Source organism: Hoplias malabaricus, chromosome X2 (genome assembly GCF_029633855.1).
Source record: "Hoplias malabaricus isolate fHopMal1 chromosome X2, fHopMal1.hap1, whole genome shotgun sequence".
NCBI classification, from domain to species: Eukaryota; Metazoa; Chordata; class Actinopteri; order Characiformes; family Erythrinidae; genus Hoplias; species Hoplias malabaricus.
In genome coordinates, this window is record NC_089819.1 from 53,839,543 (window position 1) to 53,856,035 (window position 16,493).

The following is a 16,493-nucleotide window of genomic DNA, read 5'->3' on the forward strand; positions in this document are numbered from 1 at the left end:
TTAGTTTGGCTCTCTAGCATTAAAAATGAACCAAAACAACCACTAATTGCTGTAGCAAATTCACCAGAGCACTCTCAGTTGTGCAGAAATATACACACAGTGCGTATAATATGTGATGTGGTTAAGTGTGAGTTAGAGCTGGTCAGACTGTGGACTGAAGAGAATGCGTAATATAGCTGTCTCACTGTGGCTCTTGTTTGTTTTAATTGGGTCATATTATGAAAAAATCCCTTGTTCTGTGCACATGAATATTAATGTGGGGGTCTGGAGTCCAACCCACACACTGTGAAAAAATACACACTGTCAGAAAACATGGGATAAAAATGAGTTCTGTTTTGTCATGCCTCTACATAGCGGACAGTGACTTAAGAATTGCCCCGCCCCCTCCAATCACAGTCTGTCCAATCACAGCGTTAGAGCCGTATTTATGTGAGAGCGCAAAGACGAAGTTAAACTCAGCAAAACAGACACAACGAGCGCTGAGACATAAGAGCACTGAGTAATAACTGAGAAGAAAGAGAACCGAGCGAAAACGGCTAAAAAGCACAGCTCCTGCTCCTCGCTCCTCACTGCTGTGCGCTCGGGGTCAGGGTGAACAGCGAGCAGCTCATTATCATTTAAAGGAACAGGCGCTGAAAGTGGGTGCAAGGTGCAGTACACGTGTAAACCGTAAGGAGGCAGTGCAGACGAAAACCACATCACAATGGCGGGAAGTTGTGAAAAGGCTGCGTTAGGGCCAAATCCGCAATTACCTTTGTCTTTGTCTGGTCTGCCCTCTAGTGGAAGCCTCCAGTTACAAGCATAGCCCATAGGCAAGTGCGTGAAGTTACACCAAACACGGCCAAGCAACAAGCATATCTCTACCCTGAGTGTATCTTACTTGTTAAAGGTAAAAATGATGATAAATCCATTACATCTTAAGCCACTGTAATATTTACATTATTTACAGGTAGCAAGTGTCACTCCTGAACTGTAATTTTTATATTTTAATATTAGGGGATTTCCATTGTCTCATTTCCTCCTATAACTCGACCCATGATGTAGGTGTCGAGCAGTGCATACAGTACACTGTTGTATAGGGTTGTCAGTATCATAATGACACTGCACTGTGGTCTGTTCCTTAGTCTCATGTTGAGAGAGAACAGGAAACGCATCCAGGTGCAAATCTCTGGAATAAATAAAGTTTGTTTTTGCGTGAACTAAACATGCAGTGACACACAGCTGGGCGGGAAATATCAAAGCAGCCAACTGTTCAGCTGCCAACACAGCTCTGAAATGGAAAGACTGTATAAAAGGGCAGTGATTATAATACAGTTCACCCACTGCAGCTGTAAATGCCCTCGAGCTGCGATGTGGCACTTTAAAGGAGGGGGGTTTGACTGTGTGTTGTGGGAAAGCTGGGTCTAGCAGCATGTCGCAGTTTTGTACCTGTCAATCAAATGAGATTTGATATGTCCTGACATAAAACCTCAGGGAATATATCTCTCTTTCTTCTTTCTCTCTCTCTCTCTCTCTCTCTCTCTCTCTCTAACTCCTTTTAAAACATCTGAGCTCCTGGGGCACTCCACACAAACAACAACTACACAGCGCCCAATAACAGCGAGCAAGATGCACCTCTCCCATTGAGAACAACAGGAAAATATTCCTCATGCTTCATAAAAATACACATACAATGTGAAGTCACCCAACACCGGCACTGTTTCATTCCAAACTCTAGCTGCTATTTTATTTCAAAGACATTGTGTGTGGGAAAATAGAGCCTCTGTCTCTATCCAATTACTTATGGACTCCACTGCATTGTATTGTTTTACAGAAACATGCCTCCAGTCTTTAAACTGTCCGTCAGGCTGTAAGTCCCCTTCCAACTGAGCAATCAGCTGTGTGTGAGGATGTTTGTGATGCAGTCCAGAGTCAGAGGCTGGGAAAGACCCTGCCTTAAGCCCCAGCCTTAAGTGTTTTTTATTATTAATCATTATTTATTTATATCTATTATTTGCATTTGAGGCAGCTTTTCCTGGCAGTACCCAGCCCCTCGCCGGGAGAGGGAACACGTCTGAGATTCCAGCTCACTATTCATCTTCATACCAGTGTCCGCAGAGGTTTATTTTTACAGAAAGTGTCAAGCCAAAGTCAAGGCATGTTCCAAAGGGTTGCGGATCCTCTGTTGAGGACCGAGCTGAAGCAGAGGACACACTGGGGATAAAACAGGGGCCCTTCAACAAAACTGGACAGTTCAGGGGGAACACCCTCACTTCTGAAAAGGAGCAGTAACTAGTCGATCGTGTGCAATTTTCACGGTAAAAGAATAGAACCATATTCCCTGCTGCTTCCTGTGGCTCTGTGCAAGATGGACTTAAAATCTGACAAGTTTTTACAGCACAAATTTTTCCTGCCGCCGTCAGAGCACTGGCTGTTCGTAGAGAACATTCCTTTCGAGTCCTCTTGTCAGCAGCATGTGTCGAGGTGAATTTAAATATTTTGGTGACGTCAAGGGACCACTGGAACTTTGGCAGGACCTTGTAGTTCATATAAAAGGCCTGTGTCAGAGTGGACTCCACAGAGAGAGAGAAAAAGAGGGGAGGGGGTGGGGGTTAAAGGAAAAATAGAAGTGGCAAGATAAGAGACCAGAATGGAGGTGTTTATTTAAGAGGTGTCATGTCTCTGGCACATACTGACCAGAGTCCGGCCGTGCTGCTTGTTTCTGCTGGGAGCCCAGAGTGGAACAAGATTGGAGGGACCAAAATAACTCGTTCCACTGGCTCCTGTTCTTTGTGAACCAAAGGATTAGTGGAGCTTTCTTATTTCTCCTTTGTTTTTCCCCTGTACCGCAAACCTGACGACTTCTCGCGCCCAGCCATGAGTAAACAGGTGACTCTGGCCACCTGCATTGCCAAGATGTATGAGGGTGGGAAACTGGACAATGCTGGGGCTGCGTCCAGAGCGCCGAGGAAGTCAGGTCCGACGTTGCTGGGTGCTTTAGGAAACGTGGAGGACAAGCTTAACCTGCTGGAAGGTAAGGTGGAACACATAGTAAACACTCAGGGGATGGTGCTTCAGAAGCTGGACGCTGTGACTCAGGGAATGGATGCACTGGAGAAAAGCTTGTCACAGATCAGACAGGAAACTCTCGAGAGATCTGTTGTAAAAACGACTCACAAAGATGCGAGTCAAGCCGGTTCTGATGACGTGACCGAGATCAGGAGCCTTTGTGAAGAAACCGTGGCGCTGCTGAAGAGCCTCAAGCAAGAGGGCCAGCAGCAGAGGAAGAAGATCGAGGGAATAGAGAGCTCCGTGTCCACTCTGGACAAAGTGCTCGGGTACGTGAGTGATGTCTTTCGCAGCTCTAAGATCGTGGAGTTCATCCTCAGTGGCGTGGTGCCATGGAGGAAGCAGGGCCTTCTGGACACGGCCGAGGAGGAGGTCAGTACACTTCGGGGCACTGGACGCTTTTGTCCTCAGTACTCATGCAGTGTTCAGTGCTGTAGGGACAGTGTTCACTGCACGGTCACTACTCCACTCTTTACGACACGACTCTACTCAGATTTCTTTTCCTTTTCCAATAGGTCAATTTGGAACCAGGTGTTTTTTAGTATCTGCTCTGACCACACAGACCATGATTAGGATGAAGCGGTTATAGAAGCTGAATGAATGAATGAATGAATGAATGGGGAGTTCATCCTCCTTTGCTGCAGTAAGAGTAAGAGTCTGCTGTGAACTATTAGAAAACATATTAGAAGACGGCTTTCCAAGATTTGATTGCGCTCATGTATGCTGATGTTGGGTGATGTGCATCTTAAAGTAAGGGTGTCTACAAACATCCGGATGTTATAGTATACATAAGACAAGCAATATCAGGTTTTCCAGACCCTACCGGATGATAGAAGCACAAGATATGCTGTGTTTTTTCTTTCTCAGCTCTGCTGCAGTCCCTTTATGAGCTGGTGTCCACTCTGGAGATTGAGTAAATCAAACATACCTGTCCCCTGAGCATGACTCCCAGGTGGCTATTTTATTTTGTTTCACAAAGAGCTTCAGATTCTTCCCGACCTGCTGATATGCCGCTGTCGTCCAGAGGCTTTTGACCCAAATGTCTATGAGTCCAGCCTCAGCTCGGCCTCTCCAGCTGTTCCTCCAAATAAGTGCCTCAGTCACACATGCTTTAGGCCTATTACACTCTGGAAAGTGTGCTCAGCCGCTCTCAGACTCTCTCCGCTGTTTGAAAGAGCTCTCCACTTTTGCATAGAGGCTAATTCTTTATTATTGGAGTGTTTCCACACAAACTGAAGCACAGATGCAGAGGGAGATAAAATAACACCACGCTGAGCTCAGAGCTCAAAGTTAAAAGAATTGGGGTAAAAATTTAGAGCTGGACCATCAACTGGACAGACTACAAGAGCAATATTCAGCTGACAGACTGGCTGTTGTCTATATAGTTACTGACTGACTGATTCACTGACTGATTGATTCACCGACTGACTGACTGATTCACTGATTGACTGCCTGATTCACTGACTGACTGACTGACTGATTCACTGACTGACTGACTGCCTGATTCACTGACTGACTGACTGACTGCCTGATTCACTGACTGTCAGACTGATTGATACACTGACTGAAATGTCACTGAATGACAAATTGCTGACTGATACATTGAGTGACTGAGTGACTCATTCTCTGTCTGATTGATTCATTGACTAAGTGATTCTTTGACTGATTGACTGACTGACTGATTCACTGAGTTACTGACTTAGTCAATGACAGACTGATTCTTTGGCTGACTGACTGACTGATTCACTGAGTTACTGACTGAGTCAATGACAGACTGATTCTTTGGCTGACTGACTGACTGATTCACTGAGTTACTGACTGAGTCAATGACAGACTGATTCTTTGGCTGACTGACTGACTGATTCACTGAGTTACTGACTGAGTCAATGACAGACTGATTCTTTGGCTGACTGACTAATTCACTGAGCTATTGAGTAGTCACTGACTCACTGACAGGGAGGGTGTCTGGACATTGGAGGCAGCAGTCACACAAGGGGCAATTACAGGGTGGGCAAAATGATGTCTAACTGCCGCACACAACTCATGTAGCAGCACAGTTTCTTTGCTGATTCTTTGAATTGACTCATTCAAACTGATTAACAAACAGCTAGACTGAATTTTCCTGTGGCATAATTGCAGTGTATACATCTGTTCAGTTTTAAATAATGGTAATAAAATGTGAAAGATGTTTTTCACAATTCATCATCACTATTAGTAATGACTTTCAAATGAATGTGCGTTTCCTTCATGGGTTGTTAAATCCATGCTCTACATTTTCTCACTCAAATGAAAAATCTCGTGTCCTCCATTTGGCGGTGGAACATAAAACGTTTCAGGAATCATAACTGATATTGTTTTTAGAAACACAGGACGTCACACACAAGGCTGTGTGATTTGGACCCACATGAATGACTGCCCCCATTTCTGAAATATCTGTGAGGCATGCGTGACAGACGTTTTGCAGCCAATGGTGGTCCAGTAAAACGAGGCTCGCCTGCTCTTGCTTATGTTATTCTTTATATAGATCCAAGCCTTACAGAAGAAAGCAGGCACACCACATAACAAACACATTCCGATCAGTCAGAGACATGGCTTTGTCGTGAGTTTGGTGTGAGTACCAGACACTATGACCGCTTAAAGATCTTTTAGGTATAATATATGATCTTGTTTTATAAAGCTGTAAGATCAAGATAATATTAGAGTCTTATAATCTATTGGTGCATTCACCGTGACATTTCCATACCATTTGAAATGAACAGCGATGATAAGACAATGCTGTCTGATTCACTGACTGACTGATTCACTGACTGACTGATTGACTGATTCACTGAATGATTGATTTACTGACTGATTCACTGAGTGTCAGACTGATTGATACACTGACTGAAATGTCACTGACTGATGAATCACTGTCTGATTCCCTGACTGTCTGATTCACTGACTCTCTGATTCACTGACTGACTGATTCACTTACCAATTCCCTGGTTGTCAGACTGATTGATACACTGACTGAAATGTCACTGACTGATGAATCACTGTCTGATCCCTGACTGACTGATTCACTGACTGACTGTCTGACTGATTGAAACACTGACTGAAATGTTGCTGACTGACGAATCGCTGACTGAGTGACTGAGTGATTCACTGTCTGATTGTTTCATGACAGATTGACTGCAGACATCACACACCCCTACAAATATTTACACATATGTAATTGTATTAGTACAATAAAGGAGCTTGGCCCCATTATAGTCATGATGACACAAAACAATAAGACACTGACAGGACAATCTGTACACAACAGGAACAGTAAACAATAAGCAGACAGAACAGACAAAGCAGACTTTCCATTAGATGCTCCATTGGTTTTACACAGTCACTGGGATGTTAACAAAGTGTTTGAAATGGGTCTGATGGAATTCATTCTCTGTTGGACAGCTGGCCTTGAGTATGTCACGGTCACCTGACGAAACACTTTTCTCCTCCTTCACTACACCACAGAACTCGCCGTTCCTTCAGCAGGCACCAGACAACAGCATGCAGAACAGGTTCCTTATGTTTCTGTAGTGTCTCCTTAATATCGCTGAAGTGCCTCATCAATATCTCTATAGTTCCTCCTCTATATCTCTATGGTGTCTCTTTAATATCCTTGGAGTGCTTCCTTAATATCTTTGTAGTGCCTTCTTATCTCTGTAATATCTCATTAATATTGTTAGCCACCTTAATATCTGTGTAGTTCCTCCTTAATATCTCAGTAGTGTCTCCTTAATATCTTTGTAGTGTCTCTTTAATATCTCAATTGTGGCTCATCACTGTAGCATCTCATTAATATCGTTAACCACCTTAATATATGTGTAGTTCCTACTTAATATCTCAGTAGTGTCTCCTTAATATCTCTGCAGTGTCTCCTTAATATCTCAGTTGTTTCTCCTTATCTCCATAACATCTCATTAATATAAGTAGTCACCTTAATATCTGTGTTGTTCCTCCTTAATATCTCAATAATGTCTCCTTAATATCTTTGTAGTGTCTCCTTAATATCTCAATTGTTGCTCATCTCTGTAGCATCTTATTAATATTGTTAGCCACCATAATATCTGTGTAGTTCCTCCTTAATATCTTTGTAGTGTCTCCTTAATATCTCAATTGTGGCTCATCACTGTAGCATCTCATTAAAATCTATGCACTGTCTTTATAATATAAGTAGCCACCTTAATGCCACTAGTTCCTCCTTAATATCTCAGTAGTGTCTCCTTAATATAGTTGTAGTGTCTCCTTAATATCTCAATAGTGGTTTATCTCTGTAACATCTCATTAATATTGTTAGCCACCATAATATCTGTGTAGTTCCTCCTTAATATCTTAGTATCTCCTTAATATCTTTGTAGTGTCTCCTTAATATCTCAATTCTGTCTCCTTATCTCTGTAACGTCTCATTAATATATTGTTAGCCACATTAAAATCTATGTACTTCCTCCTTAATATCTCTGTATTGTCTTCTTAATATCGTTTTATAGTCTCCTTAATATTCTGTAGTCTCCAGAATATCTCTTTAATGTCTCATTAATAAGTTCTCCATAGTCTCTTTACTATCACAGTTGGTTCTTTTATTATCTCTGTAGTGTCTCCTTAATATATCAGTTATATATCAAGCCAGTGTTCTCAGACTCTCTGTTTGGTGTCTCCAGTCACCCTCTCCGTGGGCAGATCTCTTTCCTGCGGGCGTTTTCCAGTTCCCCATGTTGGGGGGCTGTAGGGAGCAGTGATGGAGGTGGGTGTCTGGCTCTCATGGTGTGGTATGTTGTCATACAGAAGAGCTGCTGTGTTAAATGGAGTGTGTGACAAGGCAGACCCTGGACACTGTAAACACTGTTGGGATTAACTCCGTTTTGTGCTGTTTGAGGTGTTGGATTCTCTGGAATTGTGACACCACGTAATTTACAGCTGTTTTGCGACGGTCGACTGAGTCTGATCTGCGAAAAATAAACAAAACCAGCACCACCTCGTGAGCACTGCTATTTGTGGAGGAGAACCCGCTCCGTATCAGCCTCGCAGCCAAGAGATCGTCCTGATCCTCCTCACTGGAACCAATTAACCAACAGCCGGCCCTCATTTCCATGCAGATTCGGGTGTGTGGGTTTAGCATGTGGCCGCCCACCTGACAGCCATCTCCAGTCTTCCGGTCATGAGCAGTGATTACGGGTCTGCAGACGGCTCAGTCAAGCGCACACATCGCTCACTGAGGATGATCCAGCCTTTCTTCACTTCCTTTTAGTTGTTTTATTGTAGGCTGGGGTTGGATCCCCTTATGAATTAAGATAGCGTAAAACTGTATTTATACAGCATCTTCTTTAGAAGTAGTCATATTCTCACACTCTCCCACAAAGGCACACCGTTCTGGGTCTTAATAATAAAACATCTGTGATTTGTTTTGGGCAAAATACCGCAATGACCAAAGAACCACAGCATCATTCTCCTCGTGTCTGAACGACTCTGTCTTGAACGACTGGATTCAGTACCTGTTCCTTTAAAGGGGACATATTATACCTCTTTTTAAAACAAGTTAGAATAGGTCTGTGGGCTGCACAAGACAAGTTCACTCTCACATAAAGAGATCTCAGCAGCTCTATTCTTGCCCGCTTCAGAACGAGCCGTTTAAGGGCTCTGTCACTTTTATGCAAATAAGCTGTTGCTGGCCACACCCCACCCATCCCATGTTTACGCAGGTGAGGGGTGGTGCCAAAGTGATTCTATGCAAATTTACTTATTGTGACATCACAATAAGGGAGCCATCCAAACGGCTCGTAGAAGCATGATTCCTGACGCCTAAATCTTTCAAATGATTCACAGAAAAAGGATGGGTGTTTTTTTTGGGGGGGGTTGTGCTTGGAGTGTTTATAGGAGCAGTAAAGACCCAAGTGGAAATACAAAAGCATTCTTGGAACTGATCTGGCCCCCTTTATACGTTATAAAAGTATAATTTCTGTTTATTTCTGTAGATTAATAAACTATGAGTACACCACTAGTTACATCTGTTTTATTTTGTACTGAAACTGTACAAAAGGTAAAGAAGTACAATGTACTAGTAATAAACATCTATCCCACTAATCATTTACTGGGTTATAATATGAATGAAGTCTGTTAAAATACTTTCAAATCCAACCTGGTGTCATTGTGAAAACATATATATATATCTTACTAAAAGACTAAAGACTAACTTTTGCCTAACCCTACCTTTAAACCGTAATCCTAAACCCAACTCTAAGCTTAACCTGAGGATTTAACTGTGTCCAGTAAGTCGTAAAAGCAGATTTGTGTTTGTTTAATGCCATCACTGGCAAGAGGTGAAATTATACTCTTTTCTTTTTAGTTTAAAATAAGAATACCACACTTTCTCTCTGTGAGGCGATTAAACTAAACCTGAAGCTGATTTTAGAGAATAAAGAGAACATTAGACGCACCTCTTTCTGTATTTTCAGTGAAGTTTTGCTGCTTTCTGAGAAACACTTGTTGAAGCCGTGCTCCCCCTTGGCTTTTCAGTCTAAACGAGGAGTGGAACAGATGCCAGAACGCCCAGTATCCTGCATCAGAAGCGACCTTGCTTTGGTTTGACCTCTGTGCTCAGCATCGTCTTTATTCTGCGGAGGTCTGATGAGGCTAAACAAGGGAAGAGCTCATTCCAAGCTTTTATGAGTTTCTTTTTAAAAGTCTTGCTGAGAAGGGAGGAGGGAATTATTTCGAGTGGCAGAAGGATTCCTGGAGGTCATCGATGTTCAGGAAAACAATGCAGCTTCTTTGTTCACGTGGAAACAGCTTGTGACACGTCTGCCTCTTTTTTTTCCCCTCTTTTTTTTCAGAAAAACATATCAGATGAGAACACTGTGAAGGGGAAAGCACCTCTGTGTCAGCAGGGGACGCAGACTCCAGAGGAGATTAATGAGGAATCTACAGGTATTCCAGTGTTTCTTCAAACACCACAGAGACTGGGCTTGATCATCAGCTACACCAGGTTTTAGGGGTTGCAGAAATGATCAGTTCTTAGATGCGTCACAGTCCACGCTTAGATTCTTAGACACCATTTCTCCAGAAAAATAATGCTGGGACTTTTATAGACTCTGGGATATTGTAGGAAACTATATATAAATATATGTACAGGTTTGAAGTAGGGCTGGACAATAATTCCATATTAATATGTATCACAATATAAAATGTTTCAATAACAATGATATGATTTTTAAACAAATTTTCATTATTTCAATATACATCATTTCCAGCATCTGTCACTGACTGATGGTCATTAAAGGGCACTGCACTCCATTTAAAAGTTAGTTTAAAATAGGGTTTGACGATTTGGTCAAAATTTATATCACGATATGTTTCTTAATTTCAGTCGATACGATATAATTTCGATATCGATATGAACAATAAAAAAGCCACAGAAAACCTGCCAAGAAGAAAAAACAAGAAACATGACCTCACCATCAAACATAAACGTCATGGCTTTATCGATATTAATTATAAAGTTAGTTTAAAAATATTGAACTGAAGGCAGCGCCCTCTAATGACTGTCAGTTGTATTGACTCTCAGTGTATTTAAATATTGAAAATGTGTTTAAAAATCATATTGTTATTGAAGCATTTTATATTGCGATGAATATTGAAATTGAATTATTGTCAAATCCTAGTTTAAAAGTGAATGTCAATTAATAATTAATATTGGTTGTTGTTTGAGGGTGATGTCATGTTTCTTTCAGCTCTTGGCCTTTCTTCTGTGGCTTTTTTATTGCTCATATCGATATCTGAATTATATCATATCGGCGAGATGAAGAAACATATCGCAATATAAATTTTGACCATATCGTCCAGCCCTAGTCTGAAGTCACAAATGTGGTTTATAAGAAGTAAAATGTCCAACACTGAGAACCAACTCAGAAGAGCTTTGTGTAAAATATATTTACTGAAACACTGATGGATAAATGCTACAAAACATCTGAGGAAACTCAACATTTTTAAAGAGTCTCTTAAGTGGCCCATGGCCCTGAAGTGTTGTAAAATGCTGAAAAAATGAATACTTCATGTTTCCACACAGGCATTTCTAGGTGATTTCTTATTTATTTATTTATTTATTTATTTATTTATTTATTTAATTAATGTAGGAGGTGTAGACAGGATCCTAGTTATATTAGGATTAGGCTTCAGACAGTAGCCATACATTGGAGGTGAAGCCATAGTCAAAGTCCATAGAAACTAAGTAAGTTTGTAAACACAGGAATCAGCAATACAACAGCACTCAGAACTCAGGCCACAAACACAGGGGCTTTACACAAAGGCAGTGTTGTAGCAAAGGGTCCTAAAGGGTCCTAGAAGTCTTCATAAGTCTTTGAGTAGTTGCAGGTGTGTAGGAGCGGAGCCAGCAGGGAGTGGGAGCTGTGTGAACACTATACAACACGAGACGTGGCTTCTGCCAATGCAGGCATTCCCTGTGGGGGTTTTTTTTTAAAGGATTTTGAAGGTTGTTAAAATGCTGACAGACATTTGTTCTTTGTGATGCTGCTGCTTTTGTTGTTGTTGTTTTAAAAATCATGGCACTGTGTGAACTTTAAGAGCTTGTAGACCCTTTGATTTATTCCAACAAATCAGTTTTAAAGGAACTCCATATCGTATTCTTACTTTAAAAATATGGCTTGTGTTACTCCACTGAGTTCTAATAGGGAGAATACAGACACTGCTATTGCTACCCCAGGCCCAGCACTGCAGAAACTGCACTATGTAAATCTTACCGATTGTTCCTTAAATGCTTTTAGTCATGAAATTAAAAGGTCACAGGGAGCACAGTAATTCATAGTAATTTCACACTAATTTGAATGTAGTACTAAGTGCACCATGAGTACACACTCAGAAAAAATGTACAGTACAGGTACATTATTGATACTAAATGTTTCCTCCGGGTGACTGTCTGTGAGGAATGTGGTGTGTTCTCCCTGTATCTGCATGGGTTTCCTCCAGGTCACTGTCTGTGAGGAGTGTGGTGTGTTTTACCTGTATCTGCATGGGTTTCCTCCAGGTGACTGTCTGTGAGGAGTGTGGTGTGTTTTTCCTGTGTCTGTGTGGGTTTCCTCCAGGTGACTGTCTGTGAGGAGTGTGGTGTGTTCTCCCTGTATCTGCGTGGGTTTCCTCCAGGTCACTGTCTGTGAGGAGTGTGGTGTGTTCTCCCTGTGTCTGTGTGGGTTTCCTCCGGGTGACTGTCTGTGAGGAGTGTGGTGTGTTCTCCCTGTGTCTGTGTGGGTTTCTTCCGTGTGCTCCGGTTTCCTCCCACGCTCCAAAAACACAAGTTGGTAGTTGGATTGGCGACCCAAAAGTGTCCGTAGGTGTGAGTGAATGTGTGTGTAGGTGTGTTCCTGCCTTGCGCCCAGTGATTCTGGGTAGGCTCCAGACACACCGTGACCCTAGACTGGATAAGGGTTAAAGACAATGAATGAATGAATGAATGGGGCGTATGAAATTGACATGACTTTAAAATGTTTAATTAAAACAGAATATGTTACAAATATGTTCCCAAATTAAAGGTGCAGTGTATGTTCCCTTTAGGGTGCCACCACAACAACAGCAAAAGGTACCAGCGCAGTGACAGTTTTTCTGACAGTGTATAAATTCCAAGAAATAAGTTGAAAACTTTCATAATAGTCTTACAACATCCTTATGATGAGAAATTTTTGATATATTGATTAGTTTTAAGATATTTTTTTCTTTGTAAGGATTAAATTCCCTGGTAGGAATTGCTGTTAAAAGGCTGTTTGAGAATAATTAATTTCGTAAATAAAGCGATATTCTTCCTACTCCCAGGTCAAGTGGACAGACGTGGGCAGTTATTGTCCTCCTCCGAATGTACTCTTCTGCCCTGTGGTGCTGTGTGGGAGAAACCTTCAGATGCTGTGGCAAACACGTGTTAGCCTTTAGCTATCCTGAGGCCACCGTGTGAGCCGGGGGGCTGGCTTTGACTGATGCTGAGAGATGAAAAACACATCAGAGTGTAGACGTTCTTTTTTCAGGCTCAGAATTTATAGCGTATGTAGATTTGTAATGTCATAATCCTCTGGTTTGTTTTGTTACAAAATTCAGGGTCACACTGTGCTTTGTGTTCATGTAAATACACATTAATAACAGTGCAACTACTGCTGAGGTTTTCAGTGTTACAGATGGTCGAAAATATACTTTTAAAACAGACAGTTAGACAAGTTGGACCACTGTATTTTACCTGTAATAATGACTAGTTCACCATAAGTTACATTGTAGTTACCCAGGTTGTTTATAAGTAATAACATGATTACATTAGAAAAATAAACTAAATGGGACTGTACAGATTATTTAAAACACATGTCCAAACTTCAGTTTTTACTCTTGACATTATGTAATTATATAGTAACTATTAAGATACACTCTTGTAATGCTGTATACGTCACCATTAGTAACAACATTGCAGGTGTTGCTAATGTGTAATTACACAGTTATTAGAGACACCATATATCACTTAAATTCGCTATGCATGCCATCATTAAGTACATTTACGTGTGCATTTAGAAACTGAGCTGCTACAGTCTCTTATGTGTTTCAGTGAGGTTTTTCTCAATTGTCCAAACTCATAATGGCATATTATTAGGACGTGGATAAGAGGTAATTGCTGCCTCATTAAAGAGTAATTTGTGCCATATATAATGTGACTTCGGTGAGTAGAAGTACATAGAAATGTGCATTTTTAGCTTTCATTTAAAATCAAGGCTAAAAATAAGACTGTGACGTAACTGGATCAGAACTGAGTGTATAATCAGACAGCAACGCTAGGAAAATCAAAATAACATGCGGAATTAGGAGAGGATGCATTTGTAGAGTGTTTTGCATGACTCCACTGTACTCAGCACAGCAGAAGGGTTCAGTTTCCCACTCAGACAGGAGAACAATGCTAAACAATATACAAAAGCCCAGTCCTCTGGGCATCACTTAATTAACCCCAATTTAAATATTACCAAATCTTTGACAGAGTTTGATTCAGAGTTAATTCTGATGGTCCTCCTCTTTTCCCCATAGTTCTGTGTGAGCGTGAAGCACATGAAGTGACCTCGCATGAGGCAAACAAAGCCCCCAATGGCCCTGGTGAAGGTAAAGTCCTGCGCAAGCTGAAAGAGGTGACCCTGAAGAGCAGAGAGCCAAGAAGAGAGCAAGCCTTCGCTCCTCAGAGTCCAAACAAGCCTCCTGAATCTCCTCAGACTCCACAAACTCCACGAACCCAGCCTCCAGAAACTCCACCCACCCAAACACCAAAGACCCAGCCTCCAGAAGTTCTACAAACTCGGCTCCGCAGACCTCCAGAGTCTCCCGAGACTCCGGAGCCCCTGACCCGACTCCACTCCACAGCCACACAGCCACAGAGGTGAGGAGCTGAATTTAAACCAGTGTCCAGACGAAAGCAGTGGACTAGAACTGTTTTCCCCAAATCCCTCTGTGGCCCGAGCGGCTTTACTCTCACTCTCCTGCTCTAACACTCTCCATTCAGCTCATCAGCCTCTAATCAGCCCCTTCATGTCCTCAGTCAGGAGCATTAGAGCAGAGGAAATCTCTCCTGGATGGGGATTTATCAAAGCTCAACCGCAAAATCTACCACAGCAGCGCTTCTCCCAGCACTCGGGCCACACTTATTAAAGACACTGCACTGCCTCTGATTCCTTACCCTCGCAGTTTTAATCAGGCCGGAAATATCAGCCCCAAACAAATACAGCCCCAAACACTGTCCCTGATCTGGGTCCAACAAAACGTGAATCACAGCACCGATTTCTGAGTCAGAAGCTGACCCAAGCTCAAGAAAATTCAGCCCAAAACTTCCCCCAACCGACCCAAAGCACTGAATAAAACCTGGTACTTTCTAATGATAGCGCTGATTAAATTACAGTGCAGCAAATATAATAGCTGTCATTATCACAGATAGAGTCCAGATACATGAAGTGAACATTTTTATCCTGTAGAAACGTTCCATAATGCCCTGCTCTCCCTGTTATTTCTCACATGTGTGGGCCGAGAGAACGTCAGAAATGAGGGTCGGAAAGAAGAATAATGCAAAGAGGAATAATCTATGGATGATGAATAAATGGATTGGCAGCAAAAAATAGGGCCTGGGGAAGGAAGAAACAGCATTTATTTCTCTGTCAAAATCTATGGATAAAGTGCCCTTGAACACGCCCCCTACTGTACTGTATGAGTGTGTGTGTGTGTGTGTGTGTGTTTGTGTGTGTTCCCTGGCACTGATATATTTAATGCAAAGTGAGTCCAAATTGCACATGTTTTCACATTTTCGTGAGTCACTAGAGAACATCAACATGGAATTTAAACCTGATCCTGTTGCGTCAATGGGATCGGGGCAAATTATTTCTGCTCTAATGATATTTTTGCAACACAGTTTAGAGGCTGGAAAGTGGATAAGGTCTTTGTATGGAGCTCCATCCATAGAGAACAGGGTTCCACTGCTCCACAGCCCAGTGCTCGGTTCTTTAGCTGGTGCATGGCATTGAGAAGAGTGGCCTTAAGCTCTTCTATTGTTTAGTGGAGATTATAAAAGCTCTCTCTCTCTCTCTCTCTCTCTCTCTCTCTGTGTGTGTGTGTGTGTGCTAAATCTAAATTACTTTATGGGGACCAATAATTGCTCACACATTCACACTGTGGGGACTTGTGGGGACCAGCAGCTGATCCCTACAGTATAAACCATTACATTTTAAGATGAAGACATGTTTAAGGTTGGATTAAGGTTAGGTTAAATGTAAGGTTCAGGTTAGGGCTAAGGTAAAGCCAGAATTACTTATGGAATATTTAAGAAGGTAAGTCTCAACAAAAAGAATGGATGTTTATGAAATGTCCCCACAATTCACATATACAAGATTGTGTGTGTGTGTGTGTTGGAACATAGTGCTCTGACGTCCACAGTAAAGTGTTTCCACCGTATCTCACACGTCTCCATCGGTGCTATCACTCTCCTCAGACCCCGCCTTTGTGTTCCAAAGTGGCTTTTTAGCTTCGATGGGAGCGCACTCAGGTGAAATTGTCCCTTTCGGCGCTGTTGGGCTCTGATGGCTCGGAAGAGCCGAGCCTCTTTGACGCTTTGGTATCGCTGTTGTTTTTGGGGAGTGAAGGTTAGAGCCTTAATTACAGGATGAGGGTCTGTCAGTTTACTGCAAGATTAACAGAGCTGCAGAGGGGAGAGTCTCCGCTGTTGTAGAGTCTTCTAGTGGATATATCTCGTTTACATATTTCTCATTTGAAGTTGATGCTGATCTTGATCTAACAATCACAGCCTCCTATTCCAACCAGGCTAGGAGCTCCCTGACCAGCGCATCCCCCACACAACACAGGGACATCACACCCACCTTCGCGCAGACTGTGACCTGAGAAAAGGAGCGAACCCC

General features: G+C 42.1%; 1 pseudogene; it reads left to right on the top strand.

The window, feature by feature from the left end:
* Window positions 1-2,856: 2,856 nt before the first annotated feature.
* LOC136677425 (myosin light chain kinase 3-like) overlaps window positions 2,857-16,493 on the top strand; it is a 53,434-nt pseudogene continuing 39,797 nt past the window's right edge.